We start from the raw sequence: 15,145 nt of genomic DNA, 5'->3' as shown, positions 1-15,145 counted from the left end.
TTTGTCCAATTCTTTGTTCAAAATGCCAAGAACCTGAACACAATAACTAGAGTTGAGAAACACTACTTTTAATTATATAATTATGCTGTTATTTTTCTAATTTGAAAAATGCATTGACTTGTTTTTTTTGAGAAGAACTATAATGGGCAGAGTTGTTTGTGTAAAAATTGCATTGCACTTTTTCAAAATTACCTGACGTTGAAATACATTCAAAGTAATTGGATACAATAAATGCTTAACCTTTTGCACTACAAAGTCAAGAAGATGAATTATGTGTCTATGGAGCTATGAACTCTAATAGTGTGCTTTATCCCTCTTCCCCTTGCCCTAGGCCCAGCTCTCTGAGAGGCCTAAACTATGTTAAAAATAAAAACGTGAAAAAAGGAAAAATAATTCAAACTGACAACTGAATGCCCTATTTTCTACTTTTTACTTTTCAATAAGAGGTAGGGGTGTTTCAAGTTTTGCAGACTAGAGCTTGTCAATTTTGGTTAAGTTCAAATCCAGTTTTTCTAGTTGAAAAGTGAAATTAGAGAGCATTAGGTTAGTGTTAGATTTTTTTAATGAAATTTGTTATTTACAGTGGAAAAATTAAATCTTAATATAATGCTAATTTTCAAGGTGACTGATTTAGGATGTGCTTCACATGTTCACTGTTTCTCTCCCCACCATTTTATTTTTCTCCATTGCCATAGTTAAAATCCAGCACAGGGAGAAGGGGATCATTCAATGTAGACAATGGGTTTCTCCTCTCTCCTTATCCCTTTCAACTCCCTTTTTTTCTTATTCCTATTCTATTTTCCCCTTTCCCTCATCTTCCCACTCTCCCTCCCTTTCCTGCATTTCTCCTTTTCCTTTAGTCAAAGAGAGAGAAGCAGAATTGGTATCTGGAAGTAGTAAAATACAATGATGGAAGTAGGGATTTCCTCATCACCATCACTAAGTTTTGTCACCACAGAAAGCTACTAGAAATAGTCTGCACTTGGCAGATTTTTCATCTCTCATTATCTCCTATTTAATATTTTTAAACTTAAAAAGGTTATGGGCATACAGAACAGCACATAACACATATATGCAGTTTATTCACTGCCATTAACTCTTCAACTGACTAGCCTTTGGAAACTACACCCTTCCCTCTGATCTTGCTCTGACAAGGGTCACAGTAACTTAATTGTAATTACTATGTTGATCACTATATTTTATTTTTCAGAGTCCCATTTAGTTCCTTTTCAAATCTGCTTTATCTTTGTAAGTCTCTCCTATTCTTTGCTCATATTTTAAAGCCTCCGTTTAAAATAAATTTTGCGGCCAGGCACGGTGGCTCACGCCTGTAATTCAAGCATTTTGGGAGGCCGAGGTGGGTGGATCACCTGAGGTCAGGAGTTCGAGACCAGACTGGCCAACATGGCGAAACGCTGTCTCTACTAAAAATACAAAAATTAGCCGGCAGTGGTGGTGCACACCTGTAATCCCAGCTACTCAGGAGGCTGACAGGAGAATCACTCGAACCCAGGAGGCAGAGGTTGCAGTGAGCTGAGAGCGTGCCACTGCACTCCAACCTGGGCGACAGAGCAAGACTCCGTCTCAAAAAATAAATTAAATTAAATTAGTTTTGCTATTTTTTATATTCTATACCTAAACTTTTGCTACTTTTACATTCACTACACAATAAATTCAGGAACTGCAGTCTGAGCATATCTGATTCTGCTTTCCACTGCTCCTGCTGGTGCTTACTCACAGTGCCTTGTGAGCTCTTGTTCTCTGGAAGTTTATCCATGGAAATTCTTTCAGGCCCATACAAAAGTTGTGTTCCTTCAGAGAGGATCTGGGTTTACTCCTACCAATCTCCTGCAAGCACTACCATCTTAAATTAAATGCTCAGCTTGATGGTTTGGGAACAACACCTAGAGTTAAGTTCACAGTGGAAATCTACCTGCAGCCAGGCTCCCATTTTCAAATTCTCAGGCAAGATGTTTTTATTCCTCCCACCAAAAGCCGAGCTTAAGACAAGAACATTGTCTTGCTGCCTCTCCTGTGCTACAAGTTTATTTCTAATTCTCTTTCACTGTGTAGTCTTTTGTGGTCTCAACCTTATAGGAGACTTCCTCCTGCATTTCCATCTTGGACAGGCTCTAAATTATAGTTCCCTAGTAACTCCCACAGCCATCAAAACAGAATCTGAAAATTACCAGGATTGGGCATATAACCTCCAGTCAAAAGCCAGCTTGGGTATCACTTACCGCCTAGTCTACCCACTTTTTTTGTGGTTTTTTTTAACTTAAAAAAAAAAAAGTAAACTTTTACTGAAAAAAAGCACAAAGCAGTGCAAATATTTTGAGTATATGTGAAAGCTGGATGAATTTTTCACTACTGAATACTTCTACATAACCACCAGCTAAATCAAGAGAAGGAACATTAGCAATCCTTCTCTCAATCTCCTTTGCAGCCACTAACTCTATCAGGAATAATTATACTCTGACTTCCAACAGAGGTAAGTTATATGTGTATGTGTGTGTGTTTGTATTTTATATAAAATGGCAATGATTTTCACTTCTACTTGTTTTAACCTATGCAGATTCTATACTTTTTGTCAGCTCAGTGATACATTTAAAATGATAGCGTTTTCTCTTTTTTTTAATTTTAATTTACAGGGCCATGCTAGTCTTCTCTGTATTGTTCCAATTTTAGTATATGTGCTGCCAAAGTGAGCACTTTTTAAATATTTTATCTAGCATTTTTAGTTGTTTTCAGCACAAGCGTCATTCAAGGAATCTAATCTTCTGTACAGGTGGTCAATGACTTTCTTGTTAAATCCAATCGACTTTTCTTAGTCCTCCTTTTACTTGCTCTCTGTGTATCCCTTCTTTTTCCTGAAATGTACTCTTCCCTGGCTTCCATGAGCCCACACTCCTAGACAGTCTCTTATTGCATTGATTTTATTAAGCAATTATTTACTGTAGTTATTTGAATAAATGATGCTCTCCTACTCCTTTATTGTAAATTCTTTGAGAATAGAACTTTGATCTTAATCATGTATATAGTGCTCAATATTGTGCTAATTCATTCAATCAACCAATATTTATTGAACGTGTTCTATCTGCCAGGACTGTTCAGGGACTGTGTAACAAAATTGCCAAGGCATTTAAGGTCCCTCCTGTCCTGGGCATTAAATTTGTTAGGGCACATTGTAGGTAGTCAAAAAAGTGCTAAAATGAATGATACAATGAAGAGTAGCAAGAGCAAAGAAGAAAAGAGGGAAACTGTCAGCCACAAAAGAAGATAAAGTTATGTTTAGAAGAATGGCAATAAAAATGGCCTCAAGAGAAAGTGTTAAAGTTAGCTGCCTAAGGTGAGTATTCTAGAACCAAATCTAGGTTTAGAGTGTCAGATAGTGCCCACGATGAGAATAAGCTGGCTTAACTGGAGTAGGGAAATTTAGAAATAGGAAGCTAAACAATCTCCAACTGCTTTTGAATATCTTGCTTTTTATTTCAGCTCTGCTATGTGTACATACCTCATTTAAGGGCATTGACAAATAAGTGAAGCTGAAGACAATGATTGTAAGAAGTACATTTCATCATTCTCCTTCTCCAAGCTTCTCCCTCAAAGGACAGAGACCTGTTCTCCCCCTCTCTCTGCATTTCAAATCCCTCTTTTATTACTTCTTCAAACATTTACACTTCTGCTTCTCACTTATGTGTGTCTTCTCAATTTCTATCTCTAGGTTCTCTGGGGTTATCTTTGTTTCTTCTCTGTATTTTTCTATTTATATTCCCTTCACTTTTTTCCTTCCTGTCACTCCTATGCCTTTATGTGTCTTGGTAAACTCTTTAAGCGTAGGTATTGAAGTTCAATTCTTGACATTTTCACTTCTTACATTCTTCTTCAGTGATCATAGCCAGTTTCATGATTTAAACTAGCAATTCTACGTGGCTGAATTCCAGATCTGACTTTCTAGCTCTAACCTTTCTTTCTCTTTTGTCAATCTAGTCAACTACCTCATCAAGAGTTTATGAATGCCTGCCATATTGGTTGAATTTCAATGTTCTATGTAACATCATAAAAGTTCACAGCATATGAAGGTTCTTACCAACATTTACTAGGTAGATGGCTCTTGACTTTGTGCTATGTATCTTGCTGACAAAGGCTAGCATTTTCATAATCTGCATTCCTGTCCCCCACAAATCACCACACAGAATTTGAAAAATAATCATCAGTGGCCTTAAAAAGTGCTTTGTTTAAATAAAAATTCTTAAGAATTTAAGCCTTTACTTACTTTGTGTTTGTTTTGGTCTATGATGCTTTGGCTTTCATAAAAAACCCCTAAAGGAATAGTATGATTCTTAAAGTTATTCTGTTGATATGTATAGTGTGCACTGCAAAGCAGAATTTATTAAAGTGAAAAAGAACAAGCTTTTGGTAAATGAGCTCTGTTTTAAGATTAGCACTCTAAATGTGATATTTATTCATTGTAAATATGAAATTACAGAGAAATAATAAGAGAAGATTGACCCCATGTCCTAAAAATGCTAAAATGTTGAAATAAACTTTCCTGACTAGTAGATATATGCACTAAACCAAAACCACTCTATAACTCAGGTTTCAACAACCTGGTTATTCCTTAAAATGCTACGAAGATAAAACGGAAATCTGTCTACTAAAACTTCATAGACTTTCAAAACTGTTTGCAGTAACCTTCGGAAATAGGAAAATAAAACAAGTTTCTGGTAAATAAGTAAATTTATTAAATTTGGCAATTGGTCATTCGACTAGTTGATTCTTGACAAACTGACCTGTGTTAAAAGATAAGCTTAGGGCCGCTACAATTTTAAAGAGTCTATTTGAGCAGACAGCAATTCATGAATCAGGTAGCACCAAATCACAAGCAGTTTGGGCTTCACCAAGGAGGCATGAAGAGAGAACTTTTATAAGGGGTTCATGAAAGCAAGACAAAGAAACTATTTTACTGTTTAAGGTGGAGAGTCTCTAGTTGGAGGTTAGTTGAAGGTTTTTGATTGGTACAGCTCCCAATTAGAGCTTTGTTGGCAGTTTCTGATTGGTTGAGTTACTCCGAGTTGGGTTTCAGTTTGCTTATGTAGGAACCCAGAATGCAGCCTAATGGCCTCCTAGTTTTTTTAACATCTATAAAAACAGGCAGATAGAGGTAGGCCATCCTGTTTAGCTTCCCTAAACCACCTTGGATCACAGAATTAGATGAGGTTCGGAAAGCTGCTAGAGAGGATTCGCCATGGCCAAGGGATGCAATGGATAGCTCTGTGTCAAGGGCTGTAGTCTGGCTAGGGCCAAATGGGAGTCAAACCCAAACATGTAGTGGGCTTACGGCACCAGTGAGAGCCAAGGTGAGACAGTCTCAGCTAAGCAGTCACTAATGGCCAGTGACTAACGCAGTGAAAAGCCAACCCACTACTGACACCAGGTTCAGTCTTTAAGGGTAAAAGTCAGCAGGGCAAGTATACAGCCAGAAAGAGCACAGACATTTCTCCAAAGACCAGAGATAACAGAGGGGACTTCAAGGAGAGCACCTGAGCCTGAGGATTTCACCTTCATGGCAATGCTGAGAGGCTGATGAAGCTGCACACCCCTTTTCCATATACCCACGTGCTGCCTTGAGGAGAAAATTAGGGGAATGCATGAGCCACTTGAGAGACCAAATATTTTTATCAGAGAGGCACTAAACAGAACCTACAAGTACTATTTAAATTATCAGAGTGAACTAAGACTTAAGAGAGATTAGATATTTACACTTCTTCCCTCAGTTACAAATTGGAACTTCAGTTATTAGGAAGCCAGATTAATCACAAATGAAATAAAGAAATTATATTTCTCATTACATATCCAAATTGTAGTATGAGGTAAAATTTGTGATCTTGCTGTGTTTATTGTTCAAATACTCTATATCATTTATTTTTTATCTTCTTGATCTGTCAAAAACAGAATGTTAAATAATTCCATTACATTTATGTTTCTATCAATTTATCCCATATGACTAATAATTTTTGCTTTATCCCTTTAAGTATTACTTTATTTATAAAATACAGCTTTATTATTACCACCATCATTATGCCTATCATTTATATAAGATAATCATTCTGGCCAAACTTGCTTTTTGCTTAAAATTTTACTTTGTTAGTATATTGCCACTCCTAACTTTCAGTTTATTTGTTCTTTCTTTACTTTAAAATGTTGTGTGGCGTTTTGCTTAAGATATGTCTCCTGTAAACAGCATATGGTGTTTTGTTTGTTTGTTTGTTTTTTAGATCGAGTCTCACTCTGTCACCCAGGCTGGGGTACAATGGCGTGATCTCAGCTCACTGAAACCTCTGCCTCCTGGGTTCAGGAGATTCTCCTGCCTCAGCCTCCCAAGTAGGTAGGATTGCAGGCATGCTTCACCATGCCCAGCTAATTTTTCTATTTTTACTTGAGATGGGGTTTCACCATGTTGGCCAGGCTGGTCTTGAACTCCTGACCCCAAGTGATCTGCCCCCCTTGGCCTCCCAAAGTGCTGGGATTACAGGTATGAGCCACCACGCCCGGCCTGTTTTGGTTTAACTTAATACTAGAACAAAGTATTAGACATTTTTCACTCTCCCTATGTTCATTAAAAACATTACCATGCTTTTATTTTCCCAGTCCATTCTGGGTCTTTGTTAACATAATCTGGGGTTTCTATACTCAGACAATATTGCCAAAACATCATCATAGCTTATATTTTAAGGGCTTTTCCTTTCCAAGTTATTTTTCTTATTTCATATTTTTATAGTTTACATTTATTTTTATATATCTTACTTTTATAGCTATACTTACAATTAGATGTCTATATTTAAATGGTTTTAAAACTGCCATTTTTTTACAAGGCTAACAGTTTCTTGTGTTTTTCAGTTCTTAGTCTGCTAGAGTTTATATATTGTTTTTTAATTTGAGGTAGGTTACATGGGTGGTATGATAAATTGCTGAACTCTGAACTCTTGCATAAGACAGAATAATTTTCTGTTGCCTTTACACAAGAATAACAAGCTGGGTGGGTATAAAATCATTTGCTTACAACTCTTTGGGGGGAGGGATAGCATTGGGAGATATACCTAATGCTAGATGACGAGTTAGTGGGTGCAGCGCACCAGCATGGCACATGTATACATATGTAACTAACCTGCACAATGTGCACATGTACCCTAAAACTTAAAGTATAATAAAAAAAAAATCTGTATTCAAAAAAAAAAAAAAAATCTATGGAGAGTCATCAGTCTCTTCTATCACTTGAGCTACAAAGCAACCTGAAGACAAACTGATCGTGTGTGTGTGTGTGTGTGTAACTTTTTCTGACTGGATGCTTTGTGAGCTGTCTTGATAGTTTAAAATGAACAATCTCTCTCCATTGATATTCTCTGCTATTCAGTAATTAGTATTCCCAGTACCTATTCCTATTTTCAGTTCAAGCATATAATGGAATTTAATTTTGATTATTGCAAATTTAAAGTTTGGGTTGTTTACTTTCTGTCACCTCATCATTTTTATTCCGTGACCTTGTTACTGGTGCCCTGGGTTCTTGAGCTCTCCCATGATAGAAATCAAGAGAGATCACCAAACATAGCAACAAAAGAGTTTTATTCAGCTTGCGCACAAGGGAGTCAGCACTGAAAGGAAAGGGGAATGGGTTAATCCCTGAGGATAGTGTGTGGGTATGTTTTATAGGGCCTTTCTACAGGGAAGGATTACATCAGGGCATGTATATAAGTCTTTCTAGCATTTGTGCAGTGGCTCAACATACTTCTTCATACATTGTATGGATCCTCAACATTATAAATCTCTACCCCAGGCAAGATTTTTAGCATTAAAAGGAGGAAGGGGTTGAAGTCTGTCTCCAGATCCCTGAGGAAGTCCCTAGCCCCCTCCATTAAGAACTTGCATTTGATAACTTCTTGGATCTTTTGTTACTGATTGGCTGAGAGTTAGGTAAGCTAGAGCTTGAGTAAGGGGCTTTTGCTCTCTTCCTCCAGTTCATATTCAAACAGGAAACCAACCAACCTGCTTTTCTCAACCTTATCTTCTGCATTCTGGGAAATTGTTTCCAGTTTATCATGAAAATTACTAATTGAACATTTTACAATGTTAATCTTGCTCCTTACCATCTCCAATGAAGACTTTAATTCTGATACTCTATTTTTGCTTTCCTGGAAAGTTGCTCATTTTGGTTAACTCACCATCTCAGTCTGCTGAATGTGTATCTTCAGCATTGCTTCATAGAGCCCATGTATTTTTGCATCTTAATGAAGAAAAGTGCATATTTTCTATAGGTTGTTTCTGTTTTGCAAAGAAAAGCCATTGCATGCTCTTAACTCTGAACTTTCATAATAACTTTCATAGGCTGTATCCTTTCTCCCTCCCAACACAGAGCTATTAGGGTACATTATTTATTTGTTGGTTGAAGGGTACATAGAATGTTATCCCTCTCACTATCCACTTGGGTGTTCCAAGATTTTCTTTCTTACCTAGACCTCATTTAGAGATGGCCATGAATGTCCTAAGCCAGTGTGTAGTATGGCTATGCTGGACTAAAGTGGGATCTCTTATGTCTGTAATTGCTGGATGGGAATTTATTTTTAAAAATCTGAAGTACTCTGCAATGCAATTTATGAAAATGATGGTACCCTGCAAATATATTGCTCCCAGTGCTGTAAGAAGGCTGTATACCCATATTGATTCTCCTTTACTCTCTACAGTCCTCTATATTGAGACTTGTATTCCCTGAATGTGGGATGTGAAATAGTGGAAAGCAGAGTTGGCTACCTAATTTGCAGGGCCCAGTGCAAAATGAAAATATGGGGCCCCTTAAAATAAAGGTGTTGTTAAAGGTACTAATATATAAGCATTTCCCTTTCTTCTGCAGTCTCTCTTTGGACCTATCATGCTGGTTTTTTAAATTTGCTATTGAATGTCACACACCTTTGGGCACAGGTACATTTGCTGGACAAGTGCAGACCCTCACAGGTGCCTGTGCCCACCCTGCAGTCCACTGCCAAAATAATGCACCCTGTCCTGGCTGGGGGTGGGAAAGCCAATCTCCCCTTCCCATGTGTCTGCCTTCCCAACCCAGAGCAATGGGTAACTACCAAGAGATTACAACCTGTCAGAGCTGCTCAGTACCTGGATTGGGGTGAGTGAGCAGCTCACCCCAGCCAATCCCCACCTAATGCACCACAGCACTATCGGCCTGGGGCAAAATACCTCCTGCTATGCCTTACCCAATATGCCCTTGGGCAACATGCCCAACCTCAACCTCTGTGAATTTGTGCCCAGGCCCCTGCCAGGGGAGGAAGCTCGCAGTGGTCACCAGGCAGGAGTGGGGAGAAAGAAGCTGGGTGGCACTTTGGGAGCCGAGGGGGGCAGATCACGAGGTCAGGAGATCGAGACCATCCTGGCTAACATGGTGAAACCCCGTCTCCACTAAAAATACAAAAAATTAGCCAGGTGTGGTTGCGCACACCTGTAGTCCCAGCTACTCAGGAGGCCTAGGCAGGAGAATCGCCTGAACCCGGGAGGCGGAGGTTGCAGTGAGCCAAGATCACGCCACTGCACTCCAGCCTGGGTGACAGAGTGAGACTCCGTTTCAAAAAAAAAAAAAAAGGTGGGTGGGATCTGTAGTGACAAAGGTCGCAGAGCTAGCAGCTGAGAGCCGGTCCTAAGAGGCAAGAGAAGGGACCACGTACACCTAGGCCTCAAGCCCCAGTGTGTGTTCCATTGCCCCATCAGTCTTCACTTTCCAACCTCTTTTAAATGATTTACAAATCTACTTATTTTAAAAAGCTGTCCAGACCTTTTGTGTTTTTCTGTGCCTGCAAGGACATTTTACTAAGTTAACATAATGCACAGATAATTCTTTGCCTGATGATATTTTCACTCACAATGTTACTTAGACCTTAAGAAAGGTAAAGAAGACTCCTTCCTTTCCTTTCAACAACTCTGTACTGGTGTATCCAGCACCATGAAGCTCTGAGGCCTCCTCTATTCACTGAAACAGGAGAGCAGACAGGTAGAGTATAAGGAAGTGGAGAACAAGTTTGTTTTTCTAATAGCTGACTCTAGAATTCTTTTAAGATGACTGCCTGTTAAGGAAAAAAATGTTTTCTAAGCTGCCCGGGGTAGAGGGTGAGATACAAAGGTTACTTGCACAAGCGCTAAAAGTTGCTTGCTTGCTAAATTGAAGTGCGTGAAACAAAGAGGAATTTGTCTTGCTGAAAGCGGGAGTGAAAATGCATAATGGAGAGGGATTCTCCCTGAGATGACGGAAGGCTCTACGCTCTGGGTGGTCTTTCTATCTCTGGGAGATCCAAATTTATAGAATGTGGGATAATTTTTTTTTCTGAGGTGAAAATACAGAATCTTAAAAATAATAGCCAACACACTTCTCATTCCCAGTAATTCTTGTCCTATAGCTTGACTGCTTCAGAGAAAACACAAATAATGGTGAGAACAAAGAAGTCTTTGCTTAGCTTTGACTTTCAAAGTAGACCAAAGGCAAAAAGAAAAAAAAAAGAGTGCAGTAGAAACAATAATCTGGAAAGCAAGGTTTTCACTTGCAAGAGCCAGGCTAGTTCGGAAAGGAAAGGAAAAAAAAAAAAAGATTTGTGATTCTGAGAAGCTAAGAAACTACTAAGGACTGAAGGGGTTCAGGTCATGCCACCCAAAAACATGCCACTTCGGCATAAGAATTATTTGAGCTGAAGGCAACTGAGAATCAACAGATGCAGGAAGTGTTCTCTGCTCTCCTCTCGTTTGCCTAAAAGTAGGGAACACATTTTCCTTGTGAAGGTATTGTCCTATAACAGAACTTAGGTCTGGCTATTCACAGTTTGAAAAGCCAGATACATGAGATGCCAAGTGTGGTGAAAGGAAAGCAGTTTTAATAAAATGCTAGCAGTTGAGGACATGTCCGGACTCGAGTCTCAAAACGATAACTCAAATTTTAAGGCTGACTGAAGGGGTTTATAAAGGGGAAACCTGGTGTGGGAAACACGCAGGAATCGTATACAGTACAGGTCTGCATGTCTTGTTCCGATGGCTATCTTGAGTTACTGTCCACCTGGAGTACTAGCTGGTCCCATGTCGACTGTGACCAGGTTGTAGATTAACCACCTTGAGGTAATCTGCAGCTGGGTCTCCAGGCCTGGGCTGTTTCAAGATTAGCCCCTGGAATTTCTTTTCTTTCTTTTTTTTTTTTTTTTTTTTCTGCCCTGTCCCCCAGGCTGGAGTGCAGTGGTGCGATCTCAGCTCGGCTCACTGCAAGATCTACCTCCCGGGTTCATGCCATTCTCCTGCCTCAGCCTCCAGAGCAGCTGGGACTACAGGCGCCCGCCACCACGCCCGGCTAATTTTTTTTTTTTTTTTTTTTTGTATTTTTAGTAGAGACAGGGTTTCACGGTGTTAGCCAGGATGGTCTTGATCTCCAGTGATCTGCCCACCTCGGCCTCCCAAAGTGCTAGGATTATAGGCGTGAGTCACCGCGCCCGGCCAGCCCCTGGAATTTCTAAACAAGCATACAGTTAGATAAGCATGTATAAGTTGGTCATAAGGTCATGGTATAAGGCAGTGTCCAGGGGGAAGGAGAGAAAAAAAAAAGAAAAAAACCTTTTAAATACACTTTAAGGCTAGTGGGAAGGGCTTTAAAATACATTTTAAAGCTGACACTCTTGGTTACAACTCCCCACTGTCAAGTTCCATTTCATTTCTATGGAAAGGGGGTGATGTGCTCCATCTAGGTACTTCCTGCTGAAACGGGGTGCAGTTAAGGTGCAGTGGAATGGAACCTCACCACTTGGAGTGGAAAATATTTGTGAGTCCATGGGCTTAAGGAAGAGATCTGCTAGAGCATCACGGTGAGTGTGTAACTGCAATAGAGTCTACAGCAGCAGAATAAACCTAGCCCTATAATCATGGCTAAAATTATGAGCAACTTTTTTTCACCAAGAGAGGCCTGATCCAAACCATGAGGAGAGCCATTGACTTAGGACATTGTGGGATAAAACATAGCATTAATTTGCTTGTGCATGTCTCATAGGGCTGAGGATTTGTTTCCAGAATTATCTAGGATGTACACATACCACTCAGTCTTAATTATAGTGCACATTCTCCACTATCAATTGTGCTTGGAGGTCCTGTGGGAATATGACAACATGTTGGCTGAACTTACATATTTAACAGGTTGCAGGAGGGGCTAGGAATATTCATGAAGGTGGTCCTGACCCATGTGCATTCAACAAATATGCATGTAACATATGACCCATGTTATTTTGGGGTGGAGACTTAATATTTAAACGTATTACAATTAGGTCCTATACATTAAAAGGTCTTTTCAGGGCAGAAAGGCATGCAAGTGTGCAATTTCTGTAAACCAGCTAGAACTAGCCCATAGTCCGTGGTCTTCTATCAGGTGAAAATTATTAAAGTCAGTCTCATGTTAATTAAATCTGTAGTTATGGCTGATGGAACAGGGGCTGGGGGCCAGTGAGTTTGAGGCCAGTGCTTGTCTGACTGTTAGGGAAAAAGAAAACCCTTGTAGCAGCTAGAACACAGCTTACTCTTTTTTTTTTTTTTTTTTTTTGTGTGTGTGTGTGTCGGTTTCTTGCTCTGTCACCCAGGCTGGAGTGCAGTGGCGCGATCTCGGGTCACTGCAAGCTCCGCCTCCTGGGTTCATGCCATTCTCCTGCCTCAGCCTCTAGAGTAGCTGGGACTACAGGCGCCCGCCACCACACCCGGCTTTTTGTATTTTTTTTTTTGTAGAGACGGGGTTTCACTGTGTTAGCCAAGATGATCTCGATCTCCTGACCTCGTGATCCACCTGCCTCGGCCTCCCAAAGTGCTGGGATTACAGGCGTGAGCCACCGCACCCGGCCAGCTTACTCTTTAAGTGTAGGCATGTATCACTTAACCCTTGCCTGCATGGTCTTAGGTCCTGTTTATAATTTGGTATTTTGTTGTTACAAGAGTCGGTTTTGTCGGTCTTATAATCTCTATTTTAATGTTAGTGATGGTCACTTGTGCCTAAATTCCAAGGGGGGGGGGGTGGGCACAATGATGTGTGTCCAATGCCCACTTCCTGCCATACCCTGATAGATTTTCAGGGTTTTGGGGATCCCGTTTGGCCAAGAGCGAGTCCATTCAGTCTGTCGGATGACTTAGGATTTTATTTTTTTAGTTCATATTCCTTTTATGGTCAACATATGCCAGAGACACTATCGATATAAACAAGTCAATTTTGTAACCTGGTTTTTTGGCTTTTGGTTTTGGTCTCTTATGTTGCTTAATTAAAGGAGTTTTCCGAGCGCCTGCCCACCTCCATTCCCATTTGGCCTAAAACATTGAATTGGCTGTTAAGTCTTCTGACTCTAAATCCCTTGGCCATAGGGGTCCCACTGAGGAACGTGATGGACCCAGGGCAGCCAGCCACACCACCCCTGGCATCGATATGGGACAAAAGAAAAGCTTGGCCATTGATAATGCCTCTGGGGTTTAGGGAGCTTCTGAGTCGGTGAACACATCCACGTACTAGAAGGATGGTACATCCCAACTCCAAAGGGATAAAGCCTGCACTCAGGACCCTTCTAGACCTCCCCCTATGTATCGCTTGTTCATTTGTATCCTTTAGAATAAACTACTAGTAAGTGTAGCCTTTTCCTGGGTTCTATGAGTCATTCTAGTAAATTATCAAGTCTGAGGAAGTATTGGGAGAACGCCTGACTAATCTGGGGGCCTAATACTTGCAACTGGCATCAGAAATGAGGGCAATCTTGTGGGACTGAGCCCTTGAATCTGTGGAATCTGATGCTAATTCTGGGTAGTTAGTGTCAGAATTGTAGGACACATAGTTGATGTCAGAGAGTTAGAGAAGTGTTGTTGGAAAAGATACCATTTATTTGGTGTCAGGAGGGAAAAAAGCTCTCAGGCCCCTGCCAAACTTTACACTGTTACTTCTAATTGCACCTTACTCGCATCACATTGCAATTCTATTAGTCTGTTACTAGAACATGACCTGCACTCTTGATTTTCATGTGACACCCCCTATCCTACCACAAACACAACTAATTACTTCATGGACAATATTACTTGTGATGAAAAGCCTTCCCAGATTCTTATAAGAATTTATCTTTCTCTCATACTTTAATGTATCTTTAATAGTGGCACTTTCACAGTCTATTTTGTGTTAGTGGGGGCAAGAAATGCATAAAGAACTAAAAAAATTTTTATCATATGAGGGACATTCTACAAAATACCTGACCACTTCTCCTCAAAACTGTCAAGATCATCATGTCCAGACAATCAAAAACGAGGAAATTCTAAGAAACTAGTACAGCCAAGAGGAGCCTAAGAACACACAATGACTAAACATAATGTAGTATCCTGGATGGATGCCTGGAACAGGAAAAGGACACCAGTCAAACCAAGGAACTCTGAATAAAATACAGATAAACAAAAACCCATTGTGGATAATATAAATAAACAGGAAAAACAACTGTTCTCGAACAATCTAAAAACTTCTTACCAGAATTAATTTACATACAAATCATTAGAAGTATGGCCAGTAAAACCACTATTTGACTACATTTTGTTAGCTCTTCAATTTATATATATATATATTTACATATATACTACATATATATTTACATATATACTATATATTTTTTTTTGAGACGGAGTCTTGCTCTGTCACCCAGGCTGGAGTGCAGTGGCACGGTCTTGGCTCACTGCAACCTCTGCCTCCCGGGTTCAAGCGATTCTCCTGCCTCAGCCTCCCGAGTAGCTGGGACTACAGGCGCCCGCCACCACGCCTGGCTAATTTTTTGTATTTTTAGTAGAGATAGGGTTTCACGTGTTAGCCAGGATGGTCTTGATTTCCTGACCTTGTGATCCACCCGCCTTGGCCTCCCGAAGTGCTGGGATTATAGGCCTGAGCCACCGTGCCTGGCCTACTTTATATATTTAAAAGGAATAAAGCAGCATGTCTTTAAAGATAAGATTTTGAGTAATTTGGTAAGGATTACCCTATTTTTTCTCCTAAATTAGTAAAAAGTATGTATGTGTTCAAGGAATGAATAGTATTATGGGCTGGGTGCAGTGGCTCATGCCTGTAATC

The 15,145-nt window shown here is 40.0% G+C and overlaps 1 non-coding gene across 1 annotated transcript; it reads right to left on the bottom strand.

Moving 5' to 3' along the window:
- Positions 1–2,610: 2,610 nt before the first annotated feature.
- LOC112209060 (U6 spliceosomal RNA) lies at positions 2,611–2,712 on the bottom strand. The gene has a single exon (XR_002943741.2). It is a non-coding gene; the product is annotated as a U6 spliceosomal RNA (small nuclear RNA).
- Positions 2,713–15,145: the final 12,433 nt, after the last annotated feature.

This window comes from Pan troglodytes, chromosome 3, assembly GCF_028858775.2.
Source record: "Pan troglodytes isolate AG18354 chromosome 3, NHGRI_mPanTro3-v2.0_pri, whole genome shotgun sequence".
Taxonomy (NCBI): Eukaryota; Metazoa; Chordata; class Mammalia; order Primates; family Hominidae; genus Pan; species Pan troglodytes.
The sequence above is the reverse complement of the archived record's forward strand: the minus strand, read 5'-3'. Positions and strand labels throughout refer to the sequence as shown.